This window comes from Aquarana catesbeiana, linkage group LG11 (assembly GCF_042186555.1).
Source record: "Aquarana catesbeiana isolate 2022-GZ linkage group LG11, ASM4218655v1, whole genome shotgun sequence".
NCBI classification, from domain to species: domain Eukaryota; kingdom Metazoa; phylum Chordata; class Amphibia; order Anura; family Ranidae; genus Aquarana; species Aquarana catesbeiana.
In genome coordinates, this window is record NC_133334.1 from 219107112 (window position 1) to 219121187 (window position 14076).

General features: G+C 45.2%; 1 protein-coding gene across 2 annotated transcripts in view; it reads left to right on the forward strand.

Moving 5' to 3' along the window:
• BSCL2 (BSCL2 lipid droplet biogenesis associated, seipin) overlaps positions 1-14076 on the forward strand; it is a 77971-nt gene that overhangs the window by 41243 nt on the left and 22652 nt on the right. The window lies entirely within an intron of this gene.

Consider the following 14076-nt stretch of genomic DNA (forward strand, 5'->3'; position numbering starts at 1 on the left):
AAATCTTAGGAACAAAGAACACGGAGGAGAGATGGGTTTGCTATAAGGGCATTAGCCAATGCATCCCAAAGCGCGAACAAAAGTCTTGGATGGCTTAATTCCAGTGTAAAAATGCATATAAAAGCAAAGGAGAAGGCCTTCAAAAATACAAGGTTGAGGGATCATCGTTGGTTTTCAGACTTTATAAAGAATGCAACAAGAAATGTAAGGGTGCAATTAGGGCAGCTAAGTTAGAACACGAAAGACACATAGCGGAGGAGAGCAAAAAAAAATCCCAAGAAATTATTTGACTGCTTCAGCCCCGGAAGATTTTACCCCCTTCCTGACCAGAGCACTTTTTGCGACTCAGCACTACATAGATTTAACTCACAATTGCGCGGACGTGCGACGTTGCACCCAAACAAAATTGACGTCCTTTTTTTTTTTTTTTTTGTTTTTTTTTGTTTTCCTCACAAATAAATCGCAGTAAGCATATATTGGATTGGTTTGCGCAAAAGTTATAGCATCTACAAAATAGGGGATAGTTTTATGGCATTTCTATTTTTCTTTTCTTTTTTTTTTTTTTTTTTTTTTTAATTAATGGCGGCGATCTGCGTTTTTTATCGGGACTTCAACATTATGCGGGACACATCGGACACTTTTGAATAAAAATGCACTGATTACTGTGTAAATGACACTGGCAGGGAAGGGGTTAACCACTAGGGGGCAATGAAGGGGTTAAGTGTGTCTTATGGAGTGATTCTAACTGGGGGGGGGCTTCAACTCGCACGACAGTGATCACTGCTGCTGATGACAGGGAGCAGTGATCTCTGTCATGACACAAGGCAGAACGGGAAAATGCCTTGTTTACATAGGCACTTCCCCCATTCTGCAGCTCTGTGACATCGCCAGGAGACCGGCGGACATCGAGTCCGCTGGTCGCGCGGGCACGGTCACTATGTATGCGGCGGGCGCGCGCGCCAGCTATCCCTACCTCTTTATTGGGATGTACAGGTACGCCCATTTGCCCACCTCTGCCATTGTGCCAACGTATATCGGCGTGCAGCGGTCAGCAAGTGGTTAAGTATGTAAACAGTAAAAAAGGGGACAGACCATATTGGCCCCATAAAGAATGAGGAAGGACATCTGTTTGCAAAGGATGGGGAGAAGGCAAAGATTGAATTTATTCTTGTCCTCAGTCTTCACGAGGGAATCGTGGGGGCTTCAGTAACCAAAACTGCAGTGTTTATCCTTATGACGCATTACAGGAAGCACCTCCATGGTTAAGAGGACAGAATTAAAATTAGACTTGGGAAACTTAACATTAATAAATCACCGCGACCAGATGGCTTTCGTCCGAGGGTACTTGGGGAACTCAGTCAAGTAATTGCCAGACCATTGTTCCTAATTTTTACTGACTGGAATGGTACCAGGTGATTGGCTTTTCTCCAATGTAGCACCAATATTTAAAAAGCGCCCAAAATGCATCCCTGGAAATTACAGACCAGTTCGCCTAACATCAATAGTATGCAAGCTCTTGGAGGGGGTGATAAGAGACTAAGATTTTGGTAATGAGAATGGTATCACTGGCAGTAATCAGCATGGATTCATGAAGAATCGTTCTTGCCAAACCAATCTATTAACCTTCTATGAGGAGGTGAGTTGCCATCTAGATAAAGGAAGGCCCCTAGACATAGTGTATCAGGATTTTGCAAAAGCATTTGACACAGTTCCCCACAAACGTTTACTGTACAAAATAAGGTCCATTGGCATGGACCATAGTATGAGTACATGGATTGAAAACTGGCTACAAGGGTGAGTTCAGAGGGTGGTGATAAATGGGGAGTACTCGGAATGGTCAGGGGTGGGTAGTGGGGTCCCCCAGGGTTCTGTGTTGGGACCAATCCTATTTATTTTGTTCATAAACGACCTGGAGGATGGAGTAAACAGTTCAATCTCTGTATTTGCAGACGATGCTAAGCTGGGCAATAACTTCTCCGCAGGATGTGTAAACCTTGCAAAAAGATCTGAACAAATTAATGGGGTGGGCAACTACATGGCAAATGAGGTTTAATGTAAAAAAATGTAAAATGATGCATTTGGGTGGCAAAAATATGAATGCAATCTATACACTGGGGGGGGGGGGGAGAATCTCTGGGGCAATCAGGGATGGAAAAGGACCTGGGGGTCCTAGTAGATGATAGGCTCAGCAATGGCATGCAATGTCAAGCTGCTGCTCACAAAGCAAACAGAATATTGGCATGCATTACAAAGGGGATCAACTCCAGAGATAAAACGATAATTCTCCCGCTCTTCAAGACTCTGGCCCGGCCGCACCTAGAGTATGCTGTCCAGTTCTGGGCACCAGTCCTCAGGAAGGATGTACTGGAAATGGAGCGAGTACAAAGAAGAGCACTAAGCTAAAAAAGGGTCTGGAGGATGTTGGTTATGAGGAAAGGTTGCGAGCACTGAACTTATTCTCTTTGGAGAAGAGACGCTCGAGAGGGGATATGATTTCAATGTATAAATACCGTACTGGTGACCCCACAATAGCATAAAACGTTTTCGCGGAAGGGAGTTTTACAAGACACGTGCCCACTCATTAAAATTAGAAGAGGAGGTTTAACCTTAAACTACGTAGAGGGCTCTTTACTGTAAGAGCGGCAAGGATGTGGAATTCCCTTCCACAGGTGGTGGTCTCAGCGGGGGGCATCAATAGTTTCAAAAAAACTATTAGATAAGCACCTGAACAACTGCAACATACAGGGATATACAATGTAATACAGACACATAATCACACACATAGGTTGGACTTGATGGACTTGTGTCTTTTTTTTTTCAACCTCACCTACTATATGTAACATCATGGGACACAGAGTCAGGCTAATATTCATTACTTGCTGGGTTATACTTCATCGGGTGACTGGATACTGGTAGACCAAAAGTCTTCAGACAAGAAATGATCCCCTATATAACCCCTTCCATACAGGAAGTAATTTTGTTTTTTACCAGTGACTGCAAAATGGATAGCACGGTTTGTTTTGAGCTCTCTGAGCTCCAGGTCTCTAGTCCCACAAATGGTTCCAAAATGAATGGAGGGATTTACTGATCGGATCCATTTGACAAAGGCTTTTATGCTTAGATAAATGGTACCCTAGCCTCGCAAAGAAGACTCACAGATGCCAGTCTCTCAGGCTGGGGAGCGATCCTAGACGGGCTCAAAGCTCAGGGGACATGGTCAGGGACAGAGCAGACCCTGCCCATCAACGTCCTAGAATTACGGGCAGTATGTCTGGCCCTACGGTCCTGTACAGTGGAGCTTCAGGTCTGCCTCATCAGGGTTCAGTCCAACAATGCCATGGCAGTGGCCTATATAAACCGCTAAGGTGGTACCAGGAGTCGTTCAGCTCTGAAGGAGGTGAACTACATACTAGCCTGGTCAGAGGGACATGTGCCAATCATATCGGCAGTCCATATCCCGGGATTAGAGAACTAGAAGGCAGATTATCTCAGCCACCAGCAGATCTGCCCAGGGGAAGGGTCCCTACACCCAGAGGTGTTCCAGGAAATTTGCCAATGTTGGGGATGGCCAGTGGTCGACCTACTGGCATCCAGATTCAACAACAAGCTACAGCAGTTTGTGTCTTGGACAAGAGATCCTCTGGCAATTGGAGCAGATGCTCTGATAGTTCCATAGAGCCAGTACTCCCTGATTTATGCTTTCCCTCCGATCCCTCTCCTTCCACATTTGTTGCACAGGATTCAGGGAGAGGGTGTTCCAGTCATTCTGGTGGCACCAGCCTGGCCCGGAAGGCCCTGGTTCCCGGAGATTGTGAGACTGACAAGAGACGGGCTATGGATGCTTCCACGTCGCCCCGATCTACTGTCACAAGGTCCTATATTCCACCCCAATTTACAGTCTCTAAATTTGACGGCATGGCTATTGAAGCCAGGGTGCTAAAGGACCGTGGTATCTCTGGACCAGTGTCTACTCTAGTGAATGCTAGAAAAGCTGTCACTAGGAAGATTTATCATAAGGTCTGGAAGACTTTAGTTTGCTTGGTGTGAAGCCAGAAAATGGCATCCTCGGAACTATGATTGGGAGAATTCTCTTTTCTACAGTCGGCTGTGGAAATCAAATTGGCTTTGAGTACAATCAGGGCCGAAACTTGACCTCTATCAGTATTCTTCTAAAGGCCTTTAGCCTCCCATTCACTGATCCGAACCTTTATGCAAGGGGCAACTCACTTGCTTCCCCCCATTAGGTTACCTTTGTGTCCTTGGGACTTGAACTCGGTGCTGTCTGTGTTACAGAAACAACCATTCGAACCTATTAAGGACATTCCATTAGACTTTCTGTCACGCAAGCTAGCCTTCCTGATGGCTATCACCTCGGCTAGAAGGGTGTCAGAGTTGGCGGCCCTTTCGTGCAGGGAACCATACTTGATCCTTCACCACGACAGGGTTGTGTTACGACCTGTTCCATCCTTTTTGACAAAAGTGGTGTTGGCCTTTCATTTAAATCGGGACATTATTTTGCCTTTTTTTTCTCTCGGCCTCCTTCGGCGGAAAAGAGATTGCATTCTTTGGACGTTGTCCGGGAAGTCAAGGTTTGTCTAGATCTGCGGAGATTTTTTATTTTTTTCAAATGGACCCAAGAAGGGACAGACAGCTTCCATTGCCAATTGGGTCCGTCAATTGGTCATTCAGGCCTACGGTCTGAAACATAAAGCTCCTCCCTTTTAGATTGAGAGCTTATTCTACCAGGGGTGTAGGAACCTCCTGGGCTTTTCGCCACCAGGTATCTGTGGCTCAGATTTGTAAGGCTGCTACCTGGTCTTCAGTGCATACGTTCACAAAATTTTATCAAATGGATGTTTGAGCAGCTGAGGATTCTGCTTTCGCCCGCAGTGTACTGCGGGCTGCCGTATAAGTTCTGATGGCTATTGTTTGGCAGGGTGTCTCCCTCCCCTCAAGGCTATTACTCTGTGATGTCCCAGCGGATAATGAATATTAGCTTGACTCTGTGTCCCATGATGTATGAAAAAGAAAATAGGATTTTTTCGTTTATACTTGCCTGTAAAATCCTTTTCTTTGAGTACATTAGGGGACACAGAGATCCTCCCCTCCTTTTTTTGAGGATTTGGTTCTTGCTACAAAACTACTTCCTGTATGGGGGCGGAGGGTTATATAGGGGATCACTTACTGTCTGAAGACATTTGGTCTACCAGTGTCCATTCACCTGATGATGTATAACCCAGCAGGTAATGAATATTAGCCTGACTCTGTGTCCCATGATGTACTCAAGAAAAGGATTTTACAGGTACTATGACAGAAAAATCGTATCTTTTGTGTTATCATTCATATTCTCTGAAAAATGGCCAAAAAATCATACATTCTGCAAGGGTATGTAAACGTATGAGTACAACTGTATATATCAGCCTAAACTGATGAATATATTTAGTTTTTTATATTTTATTTTTTATGTTTTATATCAGAAAGGTAAAAAAATTGTTTTTCAAAAATAAAAACCATAGGTGATCAAATACCACCAAAAGAAGGCTCTATTTGTGGGGAAAAAAGGACATCAATTTTGTTGGGTACAGCATTGCACAACACTGCAATTGTCAGTTAAAGTGACGCAGTGCTGTATTGCAAAAAATGGCCTATTCATTAAAGTGTTACTAAACCCAGTACTATGAAAATAGTTCACCCACCCACAATGCCCACACCTTATAAATAGTCTTTTTTACATTAAAATAACGTCACTATAGATACCTTTTTTGGCTGATCTGTATACCACGGTTACATGATAAACTGCACAGTTTCTCCAGTGCTGAGAGTTCACTGCAGCCCGAGAGTTCACTGCAGCCTGTATACACGCCCACATGTGTGATGCCAATATGTGACCTGGCTATCTCTGAGAAAATGTTCTCTCCAGCATAAGACACAACTGAGCATGTGTAGGATGGCTTTCCCCAGATACAGTGCAGGAGGGAAGGATCTGTGCATACAGGATAAAACAGCCTTTTTACACAATGCAGAGGATTAACCCCTTAAGTTCCACAGTGAGTATAACAAGCATGCTATGCTGCATATACAGGCAGATTTTACTGTTGTGGGTTTAGTAACACTTTAAGGGGGCAAATCCTTTCGAGGCTGTAGGGGTTAACAGGACAGATTTCACTCAGGACAGGCTTCGCCATGGTCGACCAAAGAAGTTGAGTGCACGTGCTCAGCGTCATATCCAGAGGTTGTCTTTGGGAAGTCAGACCATACGCCGCACACTGCATCAAATTGGTCTGCATGGCTGTCCTCCCAGAAGGAAGCCTCTTCTAAAGATGATCCACAAGAGAGCCCGCAAAAAGTTTGAAGACAAGCAAACCAAAGACATGGATTACTGGAACCATGTCCTGTGGTCTGATGAGACCAAGATAAACTTATTTGGTTCAGATGATGTCAAGCGTGTGTCACGGCAACCAGGTGTATGAAGACAAGTGTCTTGCCTACAATCTAGCATGGTGAAGGGAGTGTAATGGTCTGGGGCTGCATGAGTGCTGCCGGAACTGGAGAGCTACAGTTCATTGAGGGAACCATGAATGCCAACATGTACTGAAGCAGAGCATGACTCTTCCCCCCCCCCCCTTTTCGGAGACTGGGCCACAGGGCAGTATTCCAACATAACCCGGAACACACCTCCAAGACAACCACTGCCTCGATAAAGAAGCTGAGGGTAAAGGTGATGGACTGGCCAAGCATGTCTCCAGACCTAAACCCTATTGAGCTCTGTGGGGCATCCTCAAACGGAAGGTGGGGGAGCACAAAATCTCTAACATCCACCAGCTCCGTGATGTCGTCATGGAGGAGTGGAAGAGGACTCCAGTGGCAACCTGTGAAGCTCTGGTGAACTCCATGCCCAAGAGGGTTAAGGCAGTGCTGGAAAATAATGGTGGCCACACAAAATATTGACACTTTGGGCCCAATTAGGACATTTTCACTTAGGGGTGTACTCACTTTTGTTGCCAGCGGTTTAGACATTAATGGCTGTGTTGAGTTATTTTGAGGGGACAGCAAATCTACACTGATGCACAAGCTGTACACTCACTACTTTACATTATAGCAAAGTGTAATTTCTTCAGTGTTGTCACATGAAAAGATAATAAATTTACAAAAAATGTGAGGGGTGTACTCACTTTTGTGAGATGCTGTATGTAATATTGATATATGTATAAAACTGCGGGAGTGGCAGCTACATGGCCATAAACACTGTGACCTCCCATTGGCCACTCCTCATACCTGAGTGGTCAGATCATTTCTTTTCACACCCTTCTCAGGGACCAGAAATGAGAGCCTGCATCAGTAGTTTGGAGCACTCCCTTTTGCATCAAAGAACCTCAGCCAAGATTTTTTTTTTCATACATCATGGGACACAGAGTTAGGCTAACATTCATTATCTACTGGGTTATACATTATCTCTAGGTGAATGGACACTGGTAGACCAAAGGTCTTCAGACAAGAAATGATACCCTATATAACCCCTCCCATGCAAGAAGTACTTCAGTATTTTTTTTTCTTTACCAGTGTCTGCACGGTGGATGGCACGTTTGTTTGAGCTCTCTGAGATCCAGGTGTCTAGTCCCACAAACGGTTCTTAAATGAATCAGGGGCTTGACTGATCGGGATCCATTTGACACAGGCTCTATAAATGCTTAGATAAATGGTACCCGAGCCTCTCAAAGAAGACTCAAGAACCTGCAAGGTTTTGCCTGTAATGCGGCCACCGGGCGCTGGACCCTGCGAAGTGGAATCCTGGCCACTCAGAGCGAAGGCGTTCCTGCAGGGTGCTGTACAGGTCCAAGGGAGTGGACCCTAAAACATGAAAAGGGTACCCAGTCCTTTGAATGTCCTCAAGTGACAGGAGCCCGCCGTGATGAGTGAAGATTGGACTTTTCTTTTCTAAGCTGCCCTGTGCTTGGACAGGTAAGTGAAACTCCTTTATTAATTTGTGTGGTGTTCCAGTGTTTGTAACAATCAGTCAAGCTTAATAGAGGCTGGACACCTGTGTGCGGTGACCATATGGGTGAGTTTTGGGCTAGCTGTGGGTGTTTGCAAAGTGTACCTTTTTTTTTTTTTTTTTTGGCTAGTGTCTGGCTGTTTTTTACCTGTATGATGGCGCACAACGGTGTGCCATTTTGCTCTGGTTCGCAGTGGCGCACGTACGTTCGCAAGAGCCCTGCTGTGCTCATCAGTTTTGGCGGCCATGGCGCATTAAACACACCTCAGAAGGGAGACCCCTTAATAGGGCTCACCAAGCCCCTATGCAACAATCCTGCTAAGCACCTTTTAGCCTGCCATGCAACACCTAGTGACCCACTTAACCCCTTGATCGCCCCCTAGTGTTTAACCCCTACCCTGCCAGTGACATTTACACAGTAATCGGTGCATTTTTATAGCACTGATCGCTGTATAAATGTCAATGGTCCCAAAATAGTGAGGTGTCCGATCTGAATAATTTTCGCCGTCACGATAAAAAAAAAAAAATATATATATATATCTAGCCATAAATCTATCCCCTATTTTGTAGACTCTAACTTTTGCGTAAACAAATCAATATATGCTTATTGCGATTTGTTATTTTTGAATAGAATACATATTGGCCTAAACCGAGGAAACATTTTTGTTTCTTTTTATATATTTTTGGGGGATAATTATTATAGCAAAAAGTAAAAAAAAATAGCTTTTTTATTTATTTTTTTTTTATTATAGCGCAAAAAATAAAAATTGCAGAGGTGATCAAATACCACCAAAAAGCTCTATTTGTGGGGGGAAAAAAAGGACGTCAATTTTGTTTGGGTACAACATTGCTTGACCACAATTGTCAGTTAAAGTGACGCAGTGCCGTATCGCAAAAAAAGGCTTGGTCAGGATGGGGGTAAATCCTTCCAGGGTTGAAGTGGTTAAAGGATTCAATGCAGCAGGTTTCTCATTTTGGCTCTTGTCTGTACATATGCGCAGACATTTGTGGCTTAAGAACTGGTCAGCTGAGCTTTATTTGGTGATCATTTGGACAAATATATCCAAAAGATTTCTGGAGGTAAGTGTTCTCTTCTTCCTGTTAAGAAAAGCACCAGGCATCCCTTGTTTAAAACCTCAGGGACTGCTTCCTCAAGTGTCTTAGGGCAGTTCTGCCGCCAACAGGGTGCTAGAGCCAGGGGCAAGGCCAGGGCCAGAAAAAGCCCTGAGTCCAAAACTATTCTAAACCCGGCACCAAGCCCTTGTTTTGGGGGGACGCCCCCACTCCATTGGGTGGGGGGAAAGCTACTGCACTTTGCAGACATCTGGACAACAATAGTTCAGGACGAGTGGGTCACCTCAATGATATCCCGCGGCTACAAGCTGGAGTTGCAGGGGGTTCCCCCCTCAGAGGTTTCTAAAATCCAGCGTTCCTTCGGATCCTCCAGAAAGACTTATTGCTTCAGGTACTACATCATTTAGTGCATCAAGGAGTGACTGTAGAAGTTCCTGTATCTGAAAGGGGTGCGGGTTTTACTCAAACCTGTTTACGGTTCAAAAACCAAACAGGGACACTAGGCCCATTTTGGACCCAAGATCCCTGAACCAGTATCTACTGATCCAGTCCTTTTTGTATGGAGTCTGTCCGCTCAGTAGTAGTCTTGCTCCAGATCAGACATTCTAGCCTCCATCAATATAAAAGACACGTACCTATCTTTCCGCTTCATCACAATTTGCAATGGAGGAACGTCATTTTCAGTTTGTGGCTCTACCCTTCGGGCTTGCTACAGCTCCCCGGATGTTCACAAAGGTCCTAGCACCAGTACTGGGTCTTTTAAGGGCCCAAGGGATTTTGGTGCTTATTATTATTATTATTATTATTATTATTATTATTATACAGGATTTATATAGCGCCGACAGTTTACGCAGTGCTTTACAACATTAGGGCAGACAGTAAAATTACAATACAATTCAATACAGGAGGAATCAGAGAGCCCTGCTCGTTAGAGCTTACAATCTAGGAGGGGGGGTCAATTTCTACAAAAGGGCAATAGCTGTGGGGGATGAGCTAATGGAGAAAATGGTGCAGTTGTTAGATGGAGGCAAGATAGGCTTCTCTGAAGAGGATATTTTTCAGGGATCGCCTAAAAGTCGATAAATTTGGAGACAGTCTGACAGATTGGGGTAGGGGGCGAGGCTCGGGAGAAGTCCTGGAGGCGGATATGGGAGGGGGTGATGAGGGAGCTAGAGAGCAGGAGGTCTTGGGAGGAACGGAGAGGGCGATTAGGTTGGTATTTTGAGGCTAGGCTAGTAATGTAGATGGGGGGCAGAGTTGTGGATGGCTTTGTAACTTATTGTTAGTATTTTGAATTTTATTCGTTGGGCGAGTGGCAGCCAATGGAGGGATTGGCAGAGAGGGGTAGCAGACACTGAGCGGGTTTGTAAGGTGGATGAGTCTGGCAGCAGCATTCATGATGAACTGAAGAGGGTATAGTCTATTTAAAGGTAATCCAATGAGGAGGTAGTTGCAGTAGTCGAAGCAAGAGATAACTAGGGAGTGAATCGGGAGCTTTGTGGTTTCATTGGTTAGAAAGGGACGTAGTTTAGAGATGTTCCGGAGATTGAGACGGCAAGCTTTGGAAAGTGATTGATTGGATGTGGGGTTGAAAGGAGAGTTCAGAATCCAGGATAACTCCTAGCACCCTGACATGTGGGGATGGGTGGATGGTTGTGCCATTGCTCTTGACAGATAAGTCAGGGGAAGAGGCACGTGGAGGAGGAAATATTATAAGCTTGGTTTTGGACAAGTTGAGTTTGAGGAAGTGGTGTGACATCCATACAGATGTTAGTGATGCGTGAGGAGACTAATGACGTGAGTTGAGGGGTGGACAGATAGATTCGTGTGTCGTCAGCGTGGAAATGATATTGAAAGCCATGAGAGGCTATCAGCTGACCCAGGGAAGAGGTGTAGATTGAAAATAAGAGGACCAAGAACAGAACCTTGGGGGACCCTGACGGAGAAGGGAAGAGGAGTGAAGGAAGTAGAATTGTAAGTGACACTGAAGGTGCGTTTGGGATAAGTAGGATGAGAGCCACTGAAGAGCAGTCACGGAGACCGAGGGAGTAAAGTTTTTTTGAGGAGGAGGGGGTGGACAACTGTGTCAAAGGCAGCTGAAAGGTCCAGAAGTAGGAGTACAGAATAGTATCTGTTGGTTTTTGCAGTTTGTAGGTCATTTGTGAGTTTTAAAAGAGCAGTTTCTATGGAGTGTTGGGGGCGAAATGCAGATTGAAGGGGGATCAAGAAGGTTGTTCGTAATGAGGTGGTCACTCAGTTGCTTGTAAACCAGGCGTTCAAGGAGTTTAGAGGAAAAGGGGAGCAAGGAGATGGGGTGTAGGTTGTTAAGATTGGAAAGGTCCAAGGATGGCTTTTTAAGTATGGGGGTGACAAGTGCATGTTTTAGACCATTGGGGGAAAATTCCAGGGGTGAGGGAGAGATTGAAGATGTGGGTTAGAGAGTGTAGGATGGAGTCAGAAGGCGACCGTAGCATTTGAGAGGGAATAGGGTCCAACGGACAAGTGGTTAGGTGGGCGATAGAAAAGAGTTTAGCAACTTCGTCTGTAGTAGCAGATTTGAATAAGGGGAGTGTCAGTTGTACCTGTTGGCATGGGGTATTAACCGGGGGAGATACCTGTAGAGTGGAGATTTCATCACGGATTGCATCAATCTTGTTTTTGAAGTGATTAGCGATCTCCTGGGCAGTGAGTGAGTCAGTGGGTAGAGGCGGTGGAGGACGAAGTAGAGAGTTGAAGGTAGAGAAGAGTTTACGGGGACTGGATGAGAAGGTGTTAATGAGAGTTGTAACATAGGTTTGCTTGGCAATGTGGAGGGAAGAATAGTATTTTTGGAGGGCAGATTTGTATTGGTTGAAGTCTTTGAGAGACTTAGTCTTGTGCCACAGATGCTCAAGAGCGCGACTACGTGTTTTGAGAATTTTAGTGTCATCTGTTTGCCAGGGTTGTAGGCCTGATTCTGCGTGTAGTGAGGGGAGCGAGCTTGTCCAGGGTAGCGGATAGGGATCATGTATCTGGATGACCTCCTGCTTAGAGATCACTCACTACAGGCTCTAAAACCGAGCATAACATGCACAGTGCGGTATTTGGAAAGCTTAGGCTGGATCAAAAATACCAAAAGGTCAACCTTGAAACCAGCTCAAACTCTAAAGTATTTAGGGCTGATCCTAGATAACTGTCCTAGCAAGGGTATTTTTGCCACACATAAGGATCTGTGTCCTGAAGGATTAGGTGTGTAAGGTAAGAGGCACCAGACAACCCTCCATTCGGCTCTGTATGAGTCTCCTAGGGAGGATGGTGTCCTCCTTCGAGGCAGTGCCCTATGCACAGTTCCATTCCAGGTCTTTACAACAAGACATCTTGTTGACTTGGAACAGAAGGACAAGCCCTGGATTATCCAATGTTGTTATCTCCTCGGACACGCTTAAGCCTAAACTGGTGGTTGCAGGATCAGAACCTGCAAAAGAGAAAATCCTTCCTCCCGGTAATTTGGAGATTACTGACTACAGATGCCAGTCCTTCAGGCTTGGGAGTGACCCCCTAGAGGGGCTCACAGCTCAGGGGAAATGGTCAAGGACAAAAGGGTGTCGGAGTTGGCAGCACTTTAGTGCAGGGAACCATACTTCACCACGACAGGGTCGTGTTACGACCTGTTCCATCCTTTTTGCCAAAAGTGGTGTCAGCCTTTCATTTAAATCAGGACATTATTTTGCCTTCTTTTTTTCTCTCGTTCTGCGGAAGAGAGACGACTGCATTCCTTGGACGTTGTCTGGGCAGTCAAGGTTTGTTTGTCTAGATCTGCAGAGATCTGAGGATCAGACTCCTTTTTTTGTTTTACCCAAAGAACCCAAGAAGGGGCAGGCAGCTTCCAAAGCTTCCATTGCCAATTGGGTCCATCAATTGGTCATTCAGGCCTATGGTCTGAAACGTAAAGCTCCTCCCTTTTAGGGTAAGAGCTCAATCTACCAGGGGTGTAGGAACCTCCTGGGCTTTTTGCCATCGGGTATCTGTGGCGCAGATTTGTAAGGATGCTACCTAGTCTTCAGGGCATAGATTCACAAAAATTTTATCAAGTGGAAGTTCGAGCAGCCGAGGATTCGGCCGCAGTTTACTGCGGGCTGCCGTATAAGGTCTGATGGCTATTGTTTGGCAGGGTGTCTCCCTCCCCTCAAGGCTATTGCTCTGGTATGTCCCAGTAGGTCATGCATATTAGCCTGTGTCCCATGATGTATGAGAAAGGAAAATAGGATTTTTTTCATCATACTTGTAAAATCCTTTTCTTTGAGTACATCATGGGACACCAAGATTACTCCCCTCTTTTTTTGAGGATTCGGTGCTTGTTACAAAACTGAAGTACTTCCTGTATGGGAGGGGTTATATAGGGGATCACTTCCTGTCTAAAGACCTTTTGGTCTACCAGTGTCCATTCACCTGGAGATGAAGTATAACACATTAGGTAATGAATATTAGCATAACTCTGTGTCCCATGATGTACTCCAAAGAAAAGGATTTTACAGGAAAGTATGATGAAAAAATCCTATTTTATGAAAGCCACGAATCTATTCCATTTTTTTTTTTTTTTTAACGTATTGACTTTGCCAAACTCTCACAAAACCAGGCCTTTATTAAAACAGAGTTCCACTCCAAAAGGGGGAAGCTCTGCTTGTCTTCTCCCCCCCCCCCCCCAACCCTGCTGTCACATTTGGGGAGAAGGGGGAGCAGGTACCTGGTTCTGACAGGTACCCTATCCCACTTCCGGCTTACCTTACCACATCAAAGTGAGCCAGAAGTTAGGCCCCCCTCCTCCTTCCCCCGCAGCAAGCCCATTCACAAAGCGCAGTAGAGAACTGGTGAAGCCGCAAGCTGCTGGTTTCTCTTAGTGGAGATGGTGGTGGCAGCACCTGATAGCCGACTGAAACATCGGCTCGGGTGCCGACATCGCTGGATCCCTGGACAGATAAGTGCCCTAATATTAAAATTTAGCATCTACAGTACTTGTAGCTACTGACTTT